Genomic DNA, 19,917 nt, shown 5'->3' on the forward strand with positions numbered 1-19,917 from the left:
TCCTGCCTGGGACACTTGCTAAACTGACTAGCCCTGGCAGAGTCACTTAACCTGTGCCTGCTTCGGTGTATGGTTCCTAATAACAGCACCTACCTCCTAGAGTTGATGTAGGAGTAAAATGAGGTAAAATTTGTAAATTACTGTGCAAACCTTAAAGTACTATCAATATGATCGAAGTTCCAAAACTCAGGAAACATGCCAAAACTGTTGTAAAACAGAATAGAAATATAAAAATAAAAACTTTAGTAAGCAGAATTGGAAAACATGTACAAATAAATTCAGCAAACATTTAGAGCATAGCATATTTGTGAAGTCTGGAAAAAATTACCTTTGAAAATAAGAAGTCAAGGTAACCTAAGCATCACTCAGCTGCCACAACACGCTGTGCACTTTGCTTCTCTTTCCTCCAAGTTCTAAATCTGGAATTTGTCCAAAACAGAAAAGGTCAGAGTTGCTATTAAAAAAGTCACAAGAAAAAACATGAAAGTTAACTCATCAAATACAGATTGACAAGCAATATTCTCCTTGCAGCAGAAGTTTAGAAAGGAGTTAATGAGAACTGAGACAACTATGTGGATAGCTTGGTGCTTTACTCGTATCTTCTGAATGGCAAGCCACTGAGAGAATCTATAGGAGGAATTTCTGGGAGGGCCCAGACGAACAAGCGAGGACGGGGATGGGGAAACACGGAGGAGTTGCAATCTGTAGCATTGGAAAGACCATCTAAGTGATGAGATCCCAGATAACTTCAATATTTTAGTATATAAACTTTATCCATAGAACACAGAAAAACACAGCTAGACCAGAAATGAAAAGTACTTTTTATAAGAACATGTTGCACATATATACACGCATACAAAATGTTTAGAATAATAAAAAGGCACAAAAAGTAGAAATCCTATTGCATATGAGACCCGATTCAACCTTTCAACACAACTCCCGATCATGTGTTTTGTTATCGTTCAGCTGTTTCAGTCCCATCCAACCCTTCGTGAGCCCATTTGGGCTTTTCTTGGCAAGATACCGGGCGCGGTTTGCCATCTCCCCATCTTGTCAGGCAATCAGAGGTTAAGGGACTTGTTATGTATTTATGGTAGCTTCACGAAACATCTTTTAACCCCCAGCTTCTAAACCACCCAAATGTTAATTATTTCCAAAGCAAAAATTCTTATCTGACAATTAGGATGGCTTGTTCAGTACCCAAATGGTAACACTTGAATGGTTTGGCCTTAATTAGCATTCCTACTTGGGCAGCATGGCAGTGGCCGGAGGAACCAGGAAGCTCTAGGTGAAAGTCCTGCATCTGACACACAACACTGATGATGGGACTCCCTGGAAGAGTCAGTGAATCTCTCTCTCTCTCAAGCCATTCCATAAGACTACATATTATGCAAGATGTTCATCTGTTTCCTCCAAAAGATAAGTATTTCTATAGCTTTGTGTCATTTTTTTCAGTAGAACAGGTTATTGTTAAAAAAAAAAAAATCAAACTAGATTGTGAGTCAAAAGGCTCAATCTGAAGCACCTGTGGGGGTTGAACAATCCACCAAATCTCCCTAGGCCTCAATTTCCTTATTTGTATGACACAGACTAGATGTCATCTGTAAGGTTCCCTTCAAACGTACTGATTACCTGACTAAGAGACAGACCAAAAACCACTTAAGAGTATTTGTCAAGAAAATGAAGCTTCCAAAAGAAGAAGTAAAATGTCAGCCTCGATACCAAACGCCCCCTCTTATTGTCATTATTCTCATTTTATGCCTTTATCTCCATTTTCCTGCTCTGTAAAATGGGTTGACTCATGCTCTACTGCCTTTACCTTTTATTATGTAGTACCTTTTACCAACTCCAAAATTCAGCACTCCCTCCCAAGAGAAGCGGAGGGCAGGCACGCTAATGACGCTCCTAAGACCTTCACTGAAGCCTCCACAGCCCATATAAACTAGAGAGTAACAGGTGGGCATTACTAAATGCACTCCTCCACCTTGAACACTGACAGAGGCAGAGGGAAATGCCAATAACACTCAGGGATGTTTCTTCAGCATCCTAATGAGCAGGGTAGCTAAGTCTGGCGCTCCTGGTTTACTACTCTCTGACCACCAAGAAAGGTAAATTGAAAAAAAATTCAAGTTGAAATGAACTAAAGACAGAAAAAACCCACCATGATAAAATGTTGCCAACTCACAAGTAGAAGCTGGTATGTGGATGGCAGGAGACTTCCACAAATATTTCAAGTCACAGAAACATTCATTTTACACTAACCCAAAGCCCAACTGCCCCCCTCCTCCAAAAAAGAAAAAACAAAGAAAGATCTAAGGAGAAAAAAATGTGATCTTAATTCTAACAAACCCACAAATTATGCATAATAACCCAATAAATATTCCAGTTCTACTGCTGAGAGGGGAAAGATGATCTAATCTTATACTGCTTGTGTGGACTTTTTCCTGTTTCCAGAATCACCCTCCTTACAAAGAACTGAATGTTACTGACATCAAAGAGACCACAGAGCATCTGATAAAATCAGTTACTTATTCTCTTTCAAACTCTTCCCTCTACCTACTCACCACCCCCATTATCCTTTCTTTCTAAAGCCAGGTAGGGAGGGGAACATTTTTCCCTCCCAGAAAAGACAGGTTAAAAAAAAACAAGCCAGAAGCATGTCTTCTTTCTCCAAAATAGCAGTTCCATCACCAATACAAAAACTAGCAGTTCTTCAAATGTCAGAACAGTCAAGGAAGATGAGAAAAGAAGGCATTAAAATACTGCTAGCATATATATATAACTGCCACTGTCTTTTCTAAACCTCAACTAGTGAAAAGCAGTCTTATTTATGAAACTTTCAAAATCAATCCTAATCTTGGCTAAATGAATCTCTTAATTTCTATGTATGTGTATGCAGCCACGCACCCCCCATCCAATACTAATCTCTTAACACTGGGTGTCTGAGGGCAACCCAAAGCTTCAGGTCCCATTACTTACCTGACACAGGTTGTTGTATCAAATAAGATACTTGGAAAAGCTCTTACCATAGTGCCTGGCCCTTAGCACATGAAAGATAAAATGCTTATTCCCTTCCTTTCCTCTTCTCTTTCACCTCGGATAATCTTGACCTATCAACAGAGTTGCCTGAGGTCCAGAGAGGTTAGGAGAAGTGATCAGAGTCACACAGCAAGAAGTCTGAGTCTGGGGCTTCTTGAGTCCCAGTCCAATATTCTATTTGGTGTAGCTGTCTCTCACAAAGGTGAAATTCTATTTAAATAGCCAAGGGATAGTGCAGATTCTTGGAATTGAACAGACTGGAGATATTTCTTAAAACTGATGTCCCATGAAAACCTTGGTAGCAGGGAAATGTTAATGATAAAAAACAAAAACATGGTCAGGTCCCTGCCAAGGTCCCAGAATGCTTTGGTAATCAGGCAACTAGGGAGAGCAGGACTCTTCTAGCTCTGTTTTTGCTCCCCACAGATGATTACTCAGCAATAACTGTCTTTCAGTTCCTCAAGTCTTTCTCTAACTCAAACATTCAAGGAGGTGATGTGGAGACTTTCAGACAGAATTAAGAAATGGATTTGAAGCACAATCCCACTGGCTTTCTCATGGGCAAGTCAGTTAAATAATTTTTTTTTTTTTTTTGCGGGGGGGGGGGGGGGCGCCTTCAGTTTTCTAATCAGCAATATGAGTTAAGTTAGACAAGAGGATTTCTAAGATTCCCTTTTAGTTCCTAATCTACCAGATGAGAGGAGACTCAGAAATTCAAGGATGTCCAGGATCACATAGTTAAATCTGGCAGTCTATCTGCTATATCTGAGGTGTCAAACTCCTGGTCCTTCCAAGCCAGACTAAAATGTACTTGGAAAATATTTAACAAAATAAATAAAAATACAACAGAGATAATGTAAATTTAATTATGGTCTTCTAAGTCAATGAACCATCTCAAGGATCCCTTTCTATTTGAGTTTGCTACCATTACACTAGATCATTCTGACCAGACTTCACAATTCTATGTATCTCTGGTTTGGGGGGGGAGGGGAGGGCAGAGAAACTACCCATACCACTCAAATTGTTCTTCAAACTAATAAGAGTATGGGGATGAGAAAGAGGAAAAGAAAGAAAAAAAGGCATATTATCTCATGTCTCCTTCAAAGTGAAATGGATTTTACTTAGGTATTTTCTTCCTTTTCCTTAAATGTGTTCCCAATTTTTCACTATCCCCTTTCAGGCCAGTTCCAGCCAGATGAGGAAGCAAGAACAGATTCTAGGAACTATAGTTAGACACATCAAAGTTACTTGACAACATATGCAAGGTTCTGCCACAAAGGAGGAATGAGAGGCTCTTCTTTGGAGCCAAACTTGGTCATTACAATTTCCCAAGATTCAGTTTCCATTGTTTTGTTCTTTCCATTCACACTGTTGCCAAAGTTCTTTTTAAAACAAAATTCTGACAAAAGAGGAAAATAACAAATGCTGGAGGGGCTTTTGGGAAATAGGCACACTAATGAAGTATTTGTAGAAATGTGAATTAGCCCACCCATTCCAAAAAGTGATTTGGAGCTGTTACCAAAAAAAATTACTAGATTGTTCATGCCTTTTGACCCAGCTATATACCACTACTAGGTCTAGACCCCAACAGAGCAAGTCAAAAGGAAAGGATCTATATGGATAAACAAATTTATAACAGCTCTTTTCACAGAAGTAAAAGACTAGAAACTAGAGTATCACCCATTGGAGAATGGCTAAACAAATTATGTATATGAATATATGGGTTCCATGTGAATATGGAATATTACTGTAAGAAATGATGAAATGGACAGTTTCAGGGGATAGTAGGGGACTTATATGAACTGATGCAGAGTGACATGAGCAGAAATAGGAGAATAACTTACATAATGATACAAACAATGAGAAAAACTATTTTGAACAACTTTAGAACTGATGATAAACCATGCTGGAAGACTGAAGATGAAACATACAGAGATATGCTTTACCCCTTGCCAGGGAAGTGATGAATCTAAAATGAGGAATGAAACCTACATTTTTAGACATGGCCAACATGGCCAACTATACCTATGTATTGTTTAGTTTTTCTTTTTTGTCATTCCTCAATGTAGGTGGAAGAGGAAGGAAAGTAAGAGGGAAAAATAAATGCTTATAAATAAAATGCAATGACAAAATTCTAAAAAAATTGAAGGTGTTCCATGGAGTTTGTTATAATGGGATTTTACGTGTTACTGTTTATCAGTAAGTGAATTCGCCCAATCAACCTCAATACTTACTTTAGCAAATATTTACCTATCATTTCTAATCATAAGTTTCTACAAATATGCCTTAAAACAACTGAAGGCAAAATGTGCTAACTTAGTAGAATCCTAGAGTTAAAATAGTTGGTAGATAAAAGTAGGATCTCAATTTTCCTAGCTATTTTATAAACTGCATATACTAAAAAAAAATTCTAATATTTGCAGATCTAATCATTTATCTAATCTAGCAGCAACTATGCACACTAATCTATATACTATAAAAATTAAATACAATACCTTGTTTCTTTCATCACTCACTGGATCACTGTAATACTTTCATCTGTTCTTTCCTTCCCAGTAATCTCAAAAACCCTAAATTTAACCAAAAGTTTATAAAGATAAACAATTTGTTCCTGATTTTGTTTAACCTTATCTACAATTAAGGAAACATAATTTTTTTTTAAATTAAGAAAACACTAGATTTAATATAAGTGAAATCCCACAAGCACAAACTCTATAGAACATCTCTCTTTTATTGCAATGAGAGGTGATATGGAATAGAAGGAAAAAAGTTCTTGATTTTAAAGCCAGAAGACTTAGGTTTGAGATTAAGCTCTGCCATTTATTGCTCACATGATTTTTCCCCTCTGTGAGCCTCAGTTTTCCCCTTTTATAAAATGGGAACACAATCTATGTAAGTAAATGAGAACAGTAAAAGTGTTTGATAAACCCCAAAATCCAAACTCTTAGGGTAAGAACTCACTATTTGATTAAAAAAAAATGTCAGGAAAACTAGAAAAGCAGTCAGACAAACTCAGACAGACCAACATCTCATACTGTATATACCAAGATCAGCTCAAAATGGATAAACAATTTAGACATACAGAGCAATAGCATAAACAAATTAGTGGAACATGGAAGAAGTTACCTGTCGGATCTATGGATTGGGAGAGAGTTCATGACCAAATAAGAGAGAGATTCACGGGAGATAAATTGGATAGTTTTGATTACACAGCATTATAAAAATTTTACATAAAAACAATGCAGCCAAAATTAGAAGAAAAGAAGCAAACTGGGGGGGGGGGGAATCTTTGCAAATTTCTGGGATTGAATACTATTATGCTGTAAGAAATAACGAAGGGAATGGTTTCAGAAAAACAATTTATATAATAACAATATTGTAAAAAAATAATTGTGAAAGACAAGACATTCTAAGGTGGATCACTATAACTTCAAAGGACACATGATAAATAAAATGTTAACCACCTCTATAAGAGAAGTAAATGACTCAAAGTATATATTGAAGCATATCTTTTTTTTTCCTCTTTCTTTTTCTTGTCTCCTTCCCTTACCTACCATCACCCCCCCCCCACAGAGGTATCCCACCATGGTTAACTGGAAATGTTTTGCATGATTTTCATATCTTGCCTTCTCAATGATAGAGGAGGGGTGGAGAGAGGGAAAGAATTTGGAACTGAAAATAAAATTAAATTGAATTTTTAAAAATGCAATAAAATAAAATGAGGGAACCGAACAACATGATTCAATGCAGAAAATATTAATTATATGCAAGAACTGGAGAAAACAGACACAGTTGATACCCTGCATCTCTATAACGAATAAGCTTATAATCATAGGGGAATGCAGATTTCCTAGATAAATGACCCCTTAGTTCTTTTAAGCTTATGTATTTGTGGAATATTTGAAGGAGGATTAGGGAAGGAAAAAAATGACTGGTACATGATGGCAGAAAAATAAAATGGAAAAGCTCAGCTTCTCCTTTCCCCTGCTTGAAATTTAAACATTGAATAATTAAGCACTTTGAGAGTGACCTACTGTAACCCAAACAGAAGCCAAGGAAAGCCTTTCCTTTGTAAGATTATCCTATAGAAAATCATAATCAAATAAAAGCACTGTTTCTGTGATGAATCTTTTAGGACATGGCAAAAAACAAAATGCTATTTCCAGGCCCCATAGAAACACTAACTTGCTCTCCCCCAATTCTTTACCCTACCTTCTTGGAATCATTTCTATTGAGCTTACTGCCTACTTCCAACTTGAGACAATTTCACAGAATTCCCAAGTTGGAAAATAACCGGAGATGTCCAAACCGTAACTAAACAAGGATCTATGCTATCTATAACATTCCTCTTAAATGGATATACAGTTTCCCCTTGAGGACCTCTGGTGATGAAGAACTATTTATCTCCTACATTCACTCCATTTTGAGAGAGTTCTCATGGTTAGCAAATCTTTCTTCACATTTAATTGAAATCTGCCTCTTTGAAACTTCTACTTATTGTTTCTAATTCTGCTCCCTAGGCCTTAAGCATAAGACCTACTTTCAATTACTTCACAAGAAAATGCTCTTTCTCCAATATGAGCTTCATCTTATCCCCAGTTCTTTTAAATGACGTCAGAGACATGGTCCTTTCTTCACTTTGAACACCCATACCTTTCCTTAAAATTTAGTACTCAAAACTGATGACAAAATTCCAGTGGATCTAACCAGGCCCACGGTCAGCAGAACTGCCTCCTTCACTCTGTGCTTATTAAGACATCTGAAGAAGATTTTGTTTTTACTATCATAGCACATTATTGATACATACTGAATTGGCAGTCTAACTCTCCTATCTTTTCCAAGTTTAAAAAAAAAAAAAAAAACTTATCTAGTTTCCTCTTCCTCTATCCTGTACTTGTAATGCTCTAATTTTTTAAACTCCAAATATAGGGCTTAATATTTACCCCAATTAAATTTCCACTCTCTTCAAATCTATTTTACCTAGCTCATGTTCTTCTCTAACACATTCTTTGAATCAACTGACCTTCATTGAAGGAAAACACTTATGCTACCACCAAAGTTTGGAAGATCAATGGAGAGTCATCTTTTTTTTAATTGAGCAAAAGCACAAGAATAAAAAAGGGGGGATCTGTCTTGGGTGTTATTCTGTTAATATTCTTACCAATACTTGGATAAAGGGCTAGATGCATACTTCTCAAATCTGCATTTGCCACAAAGCTGGGAGAGAGAATTAAAGCACTAAATGACAAAATTAGTGCCTGCTAGAGTTAAGGACCAAATCTAGTAAGTTAAAGAGGAATAACTACCAAGTTCAACATTTGGATTTTTAAAAACCAACAATACAAACACAGAAGAGATGTACCTAGACAGAGTCTGTATGAAAAAGATGGGAGTTTTACGTGACAATGGAAATATGTTCAAAAAACTGTACATATTTAACCTATATCAGATTGTTTGCTTTCTTGGGGAGAGGAAGGTAAGGGAGAGAAGTAAAATATTCACAAAGTTTTACAAAAATGAATGCTGAAAACTATATTAACATATATTTAGAAAAATAAAATACTACTGAAACAAATATTTAAAAAAGATGGAATTTTAGGGGACAACAAGTTCAATGGGTCAATGGTATGCCAAAAGGCAGCCAAAAGGACAATGTGCTCCTAAAATGTATTAACAGCAACATAGTGTCCTGTACTGTACACATAATGGTCCTGATGTACTCTGCCTTATTCAGGGCACAGCTAGAATATTTTGTTCCTTTCTGGGAAAAGACATTTGAAAAAAGACGTTGACAAGGTGTACTACATCAAGAAGACGAACTCAGGGCAATAAGGAAATAAGAAAAAAACTTAGGCCATTATTACAAGTGGTTGAAGGAACTACAGATGCCTGACAGAAGTAAAGAAGGAATGTGCAGAAGTTAAGTCTTCTTCACCCCAATTTCTTCTCTTATAGTTGGGGGCTTCAATATACAGGTTGATATGCCACTAAACACCTCAACTCCCACAGATGAAACCCTTACTCCACCTCAGTCACTCAGAGAGACATACTCTTAATCTCACCATCACTCAAAGAGTTCTACTTCTATGGCTAAGAACTCAAAATTCCTTGATCTGATCACAACTTCATTATTCCTAAACCTATTGCTCATTTTCACTGGGACCTCTAGTCATTCCACCCCACCCTGTGATGCCAGACCATTCATCAACTCTGCTCTAGCCTAACTGTCTTCCTTTCTCAATCTTGACATTATAACAATAACTTGAATTCTCTGATCAATTCTCATTTCTAAGCTATATATGGAATCAATTCAAATTTAAAAGACTAAGAGCCATTTCCCAATTGATAAATACTCAAAGCATATGAATAGGCAGCTTTCAAAAGAAGAAATCCAAACTTCAATAGTCATATAGAAAATGCTCTAGAATTCATTAATAGAGAAATGCACATGAAAACAGCTCTGAAGCTCCCCCTCCCGCCCATCAGATTAGCTAAATCAATAAAAAAGGAAAATTACAAGCTAGAGGGGCTAATGGGAAAACAGGTACACTCGTGAACTGTGGAGGAAGCTTGTGAATTGGTCCAACCATGCTGAAAAGTCATTTGGAACCATGCCTCAAAAGCTACCAAACTGTTAATATCCTTTGATCCAGTAATACCACTATGAGGTCTATAACCAAAAGGGATTAAAGAAAGAGGAAAAGAACTTATAGGTACAAAAACATTTATAGCAGCATTCCAATAAAGAATTGGAAATTAAAAAAAAAAAAAAAAAAAAAGAACAAACTGAGGAGGTGCCTATCAATCAGGGAGTACCTGAACAAGTGTATGTGTATGTGACAGAATACTAAGAACTATGAAGGAAACATGGGAAGACTTGTATGAATTGATACAGGGTTAAGAAAACTTGGAGAATAACTCATACAATAACAGCAATATTATAAAAACAAACAAATCTGAAAGATCAACATAATGACCAACTGAGTCTTTCTTCTTTCACAACATGACTATTTTGGAAATTTCTTTTGCATGATTGCACATGTATAACTTATACACAATTAAATATTAAATTACAACCTATATTAAGTTAAAAGGAAGGGAGGGAGAAAATATGGAACTCAAAATTTTAAAAAAAAGTTTTGTTTAAAGCTATATTGAATTGCTTGCTATCTTAGGGAGGGGGAGGAGGAGAGGAGAAAAATTTGAAATAAAAGCTTTGCAAAGGTGAATGTGGAAAACTCTCTTTGCATGTACTTGGAAAAAATAAAATACTATTAAAAATTTGTAAAAATGAATGTTAAAAATCATCTTTACATGTAATTAAGAAAATATTATATATATTATTTTAAAAAACACAATGACCAAAAATTCCAGAGGACTTAAAAAATTTTACCCACCTCCTCATAGAAAAATGATAGACTCAAGAGTATAGATTGAGGTTTTGTTTTGGGGAGGAAGGGGACGTAGCCAATGTGGAAATTTGTTTTGCTCTGTAACAATAAAACAAGGGTTTTATTTTTCTTGCTTTCTCGGTAGGGAGAGAGGAGGTTAGGGAAGCAGAGAGAGGACTGAGAGGTGGGAAGGAAATAATGTAAATCAGAAAGCAAAATAAAAGTTTTTAAAACAATATAACTTTGCACTATGACTTGTTCAATTATACATTGTCCTTAACTCTTGACCTTAATCACTTGCTCCCTTATTCTACTGCCACTAATGCCTGGGTTACCATGGCTGACCCCCACCACCCATCCACCTTCTCTACTCCTTCTCACACACAGAACAGTAAATGGAAAAAATCACTACAAATCTATGCTACCTAATCTCAACTGTACCTTCACTACCATGAGACAATCCTTTTATTTCCCATTCCTATTCCTCCCCGCCCCGTTCTCTTTATTGCACTCCCCACAGCTGTGTTCCAAAGCTTTTCCTCTTTCAAGCTTCCTATTCACCCCCCCCCATTCAGAGAAGGGCCTCACTTCACACTTTACTGAGAAATTAAGAGCCTATTAGCCCCTTCTCCCCTTCAATCCACTTCTCAAATCCCTCTGCCATCATTCCCCAGTCTGACAAAGGCAAAATCAACTCCATTTTTGTTCTTTATCCCATACTCTCCCATCTACTCTGGAAATCTGCCCCACAATCATCCTCCCTACCCTCTTTATAATTTGCTATTTCTCTTTGCTGGCTCTACCCCTGCTGCCTACAAATATCTCCAAGTCTCCTCCATTCTTTAAAAAAAAAAAAAAAAATCCTTCATTTGATCCTATCAACTCCTCAAGGTAGCTAACATCCTATATTTTTCCTTTTCACAAATTCCTAGAAAAAGCTTTCTTCATTTATTACCTTTATTTCCTTCTTTTCTTAATTCACTTTTCAACCCTCCCTACCCCCCACCTGCCTTCTGAATTCATCACTCACCCACGGTTCTCGCCAAGTTTTTTCTCACTTCTCCTGCTCCAAGACCTTTCTACAACATCTGAGATTGCTGACCACCCCTTCCTCCCTGGATTTTCATGACTCTACTCTCCTGGTCAGGTCATTCCTTCTCAATCTTCATATCCTGCCCCCCACCCCCACCCCTACCCCCATACATGGGTGTTCTGCTCTGCTTTGCCGGATTTTTTTCTTTCCCTTACACCCACCCTATTACTTCATTAATTCTCATGCCTTCAATTAGCATCTTAGCAGATAATTCCCCCAGTTTACATATGTACCAGGTCTTTCTCTGGAAGATTTTCTTTCTTTCTTTCTTTCTTTCTTTCTTTCTTTTTTTTTTTTTTTTGGCTGAGGCAATTGGGGTTTAAGTGACTTGCCCAGGGTCACACAGCTAGGAACTGTTAAATTTCTGAGGCCACATTTGAACTCAGGTCTTCCTGACTTTAGAGCTGGTGCTCTATCCACTGTGCTCCAAATGAGACTTCTCTAACCCGATAAGATAGCCCATTGGCATCCAATGCAATGCATCCAAACAATTCTTATTTCCTGCCCAACACACTCCTCTTTTCTAAATTCCTTATTTCTGTTGAAAATATCACCACAGTCCAGTCATTCAAGTTCATAACCTAAGGAGTCACCCTCAATTCTTCACTCTTTTACTCACAACATCCAATGAAAGCCTGGGCAATTCTAACGCCACACTATCTCTACCTTGGACAACTACAGCGGTTTCAGCCCTCTGCAGCTAGGGAGCACTCTGCACACACCACTAAACTGTTAAAAATACAAATCTAACCACGGACACGGCACCCCCACGCCACCTCACCCCCACCCCCCCCCACCCCCCAGAAGCTCCAATGACTCTTGGGGGGGAAAAAAAAAAAGTAGCTCAGCGTGGTGTTAAAAGTCTCTCCAAATGTGGCTCCAGCTTACCTTCCCAAGCTAATTACACATTGCTCCACATCACAAACTATGATCCAGACAAACCGGCCTGTTTTTTCTGCTCTCTATGTAATATTCTCATTAATAATGGAAGATGCATATGTAACAGGCATAAAATGGAAGAAATGAACCCCCTAATATACAGAAAGAATACTGATCTGAGCACTGGAAAATCGATATTTGAAACTTGGCTCTATCACTAGCAAATCACTCAAATTCTCCAAATCTCAGTTTTCTCATCTATAAAGTGAGGATACGTATGCTTATTGTACTACCCCAATGGATTACCAAGGAGAAAGTTTTGTAAACTATAAAGTACGCAAAAGAATAAGAAGCAGGCGGGGTAGCTGGGTGGCGCAGTGGATAGAGCACCAGCCTTGAAATCAGGAGGACCCCAGTTCGAATCTGGCCTCCGACACTTTTAACACTTCCTAGCTGTGGACTCTACTTCTAAAACATTATTACATCAGGGCTAATTTTGATATTTTTGTCAGACTAAGATAACAATTGAATACCAAGAAAGTAAAAACTCATAATGGCCATAATATCAACTGCATGCTTCCACTAAGCAAGTGGTATACCGATATGCTTTATAAGGAAACTTTACTTTGGGAACACAGACTAATAGGCAAAGCTAAAAGGATCACTTATCATTTTAATCACAATAACTTTGAAGTTGAAATTTTTGTCCTGCAGGCAAAATGCCAAAATGGGTCATCATCCAGCTCCTGTAAGAGAAAGTTCACAGATTAAAGAACTGATAACAAAAAATAAATGTCAGGGCCAAATTTCACCTATTCTATCCATATAATCATTCTAAGAGAAGCAAAACCGTGTCGAATATACGACGTCCAATTCTCCCATTTTTACCCAAATCCAAAAGGAAATTATAGGATCATATATTGAGTTAAGTTCCAGAGAAGGACTCTTGAGGTGATCTAAGCCAACCACCTCAGTTTTTCAGAAGGACTGAAGCCCCAATGGACTGAGATGACAGTGAGAGAAAAAAAAAAAAAAAAAGAAAGAAATCACAGCAATTACCATAATTCCACAGCACATTCTATATATTGAAATTTTTTTAAAGTTCGGGTTAAAAGCAACAAAATCTAGGGACAGAACTTTTCCAAACACTGGAAACTTGCAATATACTAAGCCTTACTACATACTGAAATTTTTTAAATGCTCAGTTTAAATGCAAAAAAGTCCAAATTTTTCCAAACATTAGAAACTTGCAAAGTACTAAGCCTTACTACATATTGAAATTTTTTAACTGCTCAGGTTAAAAGCAAGAACACTTTTCCAAACACTAGAAACTTGCAATGTACTAAGCCTTACCACATATTGAGATTGAAAAAAAGCTCAGGTTAAATGCAAGGAAATCCAGAGACAGAATTTTTCCAAACACTAGAAACTTGCAATGTACTAAGTCTTACTACATAGTGAAAATTTTTAACTGCTCAGGTTAAAAGCAAGAACACTTTTCCAAACACTAGAAACTTGCAATGTACTAAGCCTTACCACATATTGAGATTGAAAAAAAGCTCAGGTTAAATGCAAGGAAATCCAGAGACAGAATTTTTCCAAACACTAGAAACTTGCAATGTACTAAGTCTTACTACATAGTGAAATTTTTTAACTGCTCAGGTTAAAAGCAAGAACACTTTTCCAAACACTGGAAACTTGCAATATACTAAGCCTTACTACATACTGAAATTTTTTAAATGCTCAGTTTAAATGCAAAAAAGTCCAAATTTTTCCAAACATTAGAAACTTGCAAAGTACTAAGCCTTACTACATATTGAAATTTTTTAACTGCTCAGGTTAAAAGCAAGAACACTTTTCCAAACACTAGAAACTTGCAATGTACTAAGCCTTACCACATATTGAGATTGAAAAAAAGCTCAGGTTAAATGCAAGGAAATCCAGAGACAGAATTTTTCCAAACACTAGAAACTTGCAATGTACTAAGTCTTACTACATAGTGAAAATTTTTAACTGCTCAGGTTAAAAGCAAGAACACTTTTCCAAACACTAGAAACTTGCAATGTACTAAGCCTTACCACATATTGAGATTGAAAAAAAGCTCAGGTTAAATGCAAGGAAATCCAGAGACAGAATTTTTCCAAACACTAGAAACTTGCAATGTACTAAGTCTTACTACATAGTGAAATTTTTTAACTGCTCAGGTTAAAAGCAAGAACACTTTTCCAAACACTAGAAACTTGCAATGTACTAAGCCTTACCACATATTGAGATTGAAAAAAAGCTCAGGTTAAATGCAAGGAAATCCAGAGACAGAATTTTTCCAAACACTAGAAACTTGCAATGTACTAAGTCTTACTACATAGTGAAATTTTTTAACTGCTCAGGTTAAAAGCAAGAACACTTTTCCAAACACTAGAAACTTGCAATGTACTAAGCCTTACCACATATTGAGATTGAAAAAAAGCTCAGGTTAAATGCAAGGAAATCCAGAGACAGAATTTTTCCAAACACTAGAAACTTGCAACGTACTAAGTCTTACTACATAGTGAAATTTTTTAACTGCTCAGGTTAAAAGCAAGAACACTTTTCCAAACACTAGAAACTTGCAATGTACTAAGCCTTACCACATATTGAGATTGAAAAAAAGCTCAGGTTAAATGCAAGGAAATCCAGAGACAGAATTTTTCCAAACACTAGAAACTTGCAATGTACTAAGTCTTACTACATAGTGAAATTTTTTAACTGCTCAGGTTAAAAGCAAGAACACTTTTCCAAACACTAGAAACTTGCAATGTACTAAGCCTTACCACATATTGAGATTGAAAAAATGCTCAGGTTAAATGCAAGGAAATCCAGAGACAGAATTTTTCCAAACACTAGAAACTTGCAATGTACTAAGTCTTACTACATAGTGAAATTTTTTAACTGCTCAGGTTAAAAGCAAGAACACTTTTCCAAACACTAGAAACTTGCAATATACTAAGCCTTACCACATATTGAGATTGAAAAAAAGCTCAGGTTAAATGCAAGGAAATCCAGAGACAGAATTTTTCCAAACACTAGAAACTTGCAATGTACTAAGTCTTACTACATAGTGAAAATTTTTAACTGCTCAGGTTAAAAGCAAGAACACTTTTCCAAACACTAGAAACTTGCAATGTACTAAGCCTTACCACATATTGAGATTGAAAAAAAGCTCAGGTTAAATGCAAGGAAATCCAGAGACAGAATTTTTCCAAACACTAGAAACTTGCAATGTACTAAGTCTTACTACATAGTGAAATTTTTTAACTGCTCAGGTTAAAAGCAAGAACACTTTTCCAAACACTAGAAACTTGCAATGTACTAAGCCTTACCACATATTGAGATTGAAAAAAAGCTCAGGTTAAATGCAAGGAAATCCAGAGACAGAATTTTTCCAAACACTAGAAACTTGCAATGTACTAAGTCTTACTACATAGTGAAATTTTTTAACTGCTCAGGTTAAAAGCAAGAACACTTTTCCAAACACTAGAAACTTGCAATGTACTAAGCCTTACCACATATTGAGATTGAAAAAAAGCTCAGGTTAAATGCAAGGAAATCCAGAGACAGAATTTTTCCAAACACTAGAAACTTGCAATGTACTAAGTCTTACTACATAGTGAAATTTTTAAAATGCTCAGGGTAAAAGCAAGAAAATCCAGAGACAGGACTTTTCCAAACACTAGAAACTTGCAATGTAATGTTCAGGTTAAAAGCAAGAAAATCCGGGGACAGAATTTTTCCAGACACTAGAAACTTACTTTCCTTTGTGACATCTCCCACCTTACTTCTCTAAAAACTGTTGAAACAGAAGCTGAGTGATTACCTCTCAATGATATCATATGTATAGGAAGCTGGACTAAGATAAATGATTATCTAATGAGTCTCTTCCAATTACAGTAATCTGTGACTGTGGTATGTTTCTGATCACAAGTCAGGTGAATAGGAATACAGCTACTAAATTATGTTATTGTAAATCAGCAATCTGAGATATGTGAACCACTAAACTGACAAATGGTAGAAACAATTCTGATTTAAAGAATTCCAAAATCAAACAACCTGTAAAATTTTACTGACTACACTATAACGCTCTGTGATTTTTCATGTGGGAACTCCCAACAGATTCAGAATTAAACTGTTTATAATTTAATATATAAATCCTAGGGAGTTAAGGCATACAGTGAAGTGACTTGTCTAGAATCACACAGCTAATAAATCAGAAGTAGGATTAAAACCAGGTCTTCCTGGTTTTAAGTCCAGCAGTCTATCCACCAAACTCAATTATCTCTAAATTTTAAAATATATGCTTACTTAATCCATAAAGATGTAACCAAGGTGAGATGAGACTTCCATTTTCATAAGGAACTCTGAGAATCAAATTCTGCCAAACAACGTAATAAAAAAGTCAATATTACAATAGTATTTGTCTGCTTTGCTCCCCAAAGAACTTCCATTTAGATGTTATTTATCAGTATTAGCCAATCATGTATATTATTCTGTAATTAGCAAAATTTATTTTCAAACTTTCTAAGGCAACTACGACTATAACTCCTTGAAGGTACTAACCTGCATTGGCAGAGGGAGTATCCTCTCCTGGGAGTTCCCCACACCAATGAAATCACCAGTTCAGTCCCAATCTCTATATTTGGACACTAGCCTTTGAATTAGGTGACAAATGAACAATTTTGTACTTCTTTTATCATTAATACCCAACAATCTGCAAGTCATTATATGTATTTTATTTTCCTTAGTAGAAGAAAGTTTCTCTTGTTTTGAATGATTAAAACATTTTGATATAAGGAGCCTTATATCAGGTCCCAAATTCTAAGATTTAAAATAACACATATACATATATATGTTTGTATGTGTGTGTGCGCACACACACACAAACACACACACACACAAACACACACAGGAAGATCTTGCATTGAATTTCCACTTAAGATATATCTACGATTTTTTAAAAGAAAAGGTTTTAAAACCTTATTCTATACCAAAACCCCTTAATGCTAAATTAACACTAATAAATTATCTACATCTTAAGACACCATAATTTAAATACAATGAGACTACTTTCTTTGACTTAGAGGAAAAAATTAATCATTCTTAATTCTTTCTATAGGGTACGAAATTCTCTGACATATATAGAATCCAAACATCTGAACCACAAATCAGCTTAACGGTAAAGTAGTTAAGAACAAAAGCCCACTAATTAGTATTCAAAAAGATCATTAGAGAGATTGAGAAGGTACTACAATACTGAATAAAAATGCCCAATCCTACCAGTCAACGTTTCCAGAATCTGACAGGGGCCAACGTAACAGAAAAAGATTTACCACAAAACATTAGTTTAGAGGAAAATCTAAAGGTATCGTCTCATCGTGAGAATAGGATTAAGTCGTCAAACAGCATAAATGGAGCCAAGGCCGACAGACATTTCCCAAACAGTAATCTTTTTTTCAAAGCTCAAATGCCCATGGTAAATTTTCCCTCCCAGACCTTGAGAGTATTCTGTTACAATTTTACAACGCTTATCTTCCTCGTGCTCAATATGGCTGAAATTCTGTTAAAACTGCGCTTTCCTATCTTCAAGTCTGAAACTGCTCATGAGTCAGCCCGAACAGGGAGTGTTCCCTTGGCTTGTACTGAGCAGATACCTTGTCCTTGATCACTGTGGCCCTTCAAAAGGCTAAGCCAGTTACTAGCAGTTGAACAGTTAATTTTTTTTTAACACAAAATTCTTAATGCAAATCTCTTAACTCAAACGCATTTCATTAGCTCAGATTCTACAGGCATAAATTTTGGGTCTCTAACACAGAACTAGTACCCCCGGTACAATACCGTACAGTTAACAGGTGCCTCTAACAAAAAAGGGGTTGCCAGGCCTAGGGTGCAAGGGCTAACCTGTGGAGTAATTACGGAGAAATGATCTAGAGTAGAAATGTGGCTGCTGTCTCCTCCATCTTGAAATTAATCAGCAGAAGAGAAAACGGGAGAGAGAGTCTAGTAACCAACCGGCAGGCCCACCAACAAACGGAGATCGTGACGCGATGGTGAACGCAGCTGGCTAGCAACAAGGCCTGCGTAAAGCCTCAGTATTTAAACGCTAACTTACTTATTTTTTACCCTAAATGAAAAATTAAATGTGACTTAATCCAACTCTTACCTCCTATTCGAAAGCCCTACTCCTTCCGGTTTGAAGTGAGGGTAAAACAGCAGACTCTATCTGCCCCAGGGAAGGAATCCTCCGGGGCGGGGGGCGGGGAGGGGGAGGAGGGGAAGGGGGAGGGGGAGGAGGGTTGAAGCGGGGAGGAGCTCGGCGCAAAACGAACGGGCCCTACAGAATGGCACAAAACTAAAGCTGTAGACATTAAAAGGCCTTTGGATACCTGACAGTTTAGTTTCGATTCCCACTTCCCCAACCTCAAAGGGATGGAGCCCGCCCCCCCTAATTGGGGGAACCCCCACCCCGAGAAAAGTCCCCTAATCCCAGCGATGAGAGGCGGGTACCTCATCCCCAGGGCTAAGCTTTGGAATTAGGAACTGGGGGGAGGAGGGGAAGGGGACAGCCCGAAGGGCTGGGGAGTCAGGCGAATCGCGGCCAAGGCCAAGGTCCCTGGGCTTCAACCGCCATCGCCAACCTAAAATGGCATCGGCCGAGGGACTTGGCCGAGAAGCCCGCCCCCTGCCCTCCCCTCCTGTCTTCTCAGTTCTCTCCTCTCCCCGCGCAGATCGGCTGCCAGGCCCTGGGCCCGCCGACCAGATCTCCGGGACATTTTGATAGGAGACAGAGAAGGAGAAGGCGGAGGGAGGCAAAGACAGTCGGGGCGGCTCCTCCGCGGGTTCCCCGACTCCCGCCCGGGGTGTCCCCGGGCTCTCGCCCGCCCACCGTCACTTACTAGGGGTCGCTGATGGGACGCGACTCGTCCGCAGGGCCTGCGGCGACTGTTCCCGCCTCCTGCCACCCTCGTCTGAGCCCGGTTGGGGAGACTCAGTGGAAGAGGCTGGCCGCTGCCCTGCACGTCGTTCAGGCGGCCATTTCCTTCTCCATTGTTACCAGGGAACCGCCGGAAACGACTCCCACCAAACACAAAGTGACGGCACAACGCCCTGCTTACGCACGGCCCCACCCCACGGCCGTTGGACCAATCCGCCCGAGTCTCGCGAGATTTGCCTGCGGAGGAACGCGCGCGAGATGACGGAGGCTTCACGCCCATCATGTGACGGCCTTCCGCGCCATCTTGAGTCGAGACCGAACCCTCGAGCCCGCGGAGCTGCAATTACTTACCTCATACCACTAGAAATGGCTAGCTAGCAAAGGACGCGTCCTGAGTAGTCTCCCCTCCCCGACAGCGCAAAAGGGCCGACCCACGAATTCGAGGCCTTAACGGCAAGCCTCCATTACCCCAGGGCCGAATGATTCTCAAACTAGGGCTGGTGGTTTGGGTCACCCCTTTGCCCCAAGGCTGTAACCCTCTCTTAGCCTCC

General features: G+C 38.2%; 1 protein-coding gene across 2 annotated transcripts in view; it reads right to left on the reverse strand.

The window, feature by feature from the left end:
• The window catches only part of RLIM (ring finger protein, LIM domain interacting), a 32,760-nt gene extending 13,269 nt beyond the window's left edge, over nucleotides 1-19,491 (reverse strand). The window contains exons 1-3 of one of the 2 annotated variants that reach the window (XM_051969271.1): nucleotides 19,329-19,491; nucleotides 329-419; nucleotides 151-204 (exon numbers count right to left, since the gene is read on the reverse strand). The gene's annotated coding sequence lies outside the window, so the exon portion shown is untranslated. Of the gene's footprint in view, nucleotides 1-93; nucleotides 205-328; nucleotides 420-19,328 lie in introns of both variants that reach the window. The other variant, XM_051969272.1, reaches the window with a different exon arrangement.
• Between the last annotated feature and the right edge of the window lie 426 nt (nucleotides 19,492-19,917).

This window comes from Antechinus flavipes, chromosome X (genome assembly GCF_016432865.1).
Source record: "Antechinus flavipes isolate AdamAnt ecotype Samford, QLD, Australia chromosome X, AdamAnt_v2, whole genome shotgun sequence".
Classification (NCBI taxonomy): domain Eukaryota; kingdom Metazoa; phylum Chordata; class Mammalia; order Dasyuromorphia; family Dasyuridae; genus Antechinus; species Antechinus flavipes.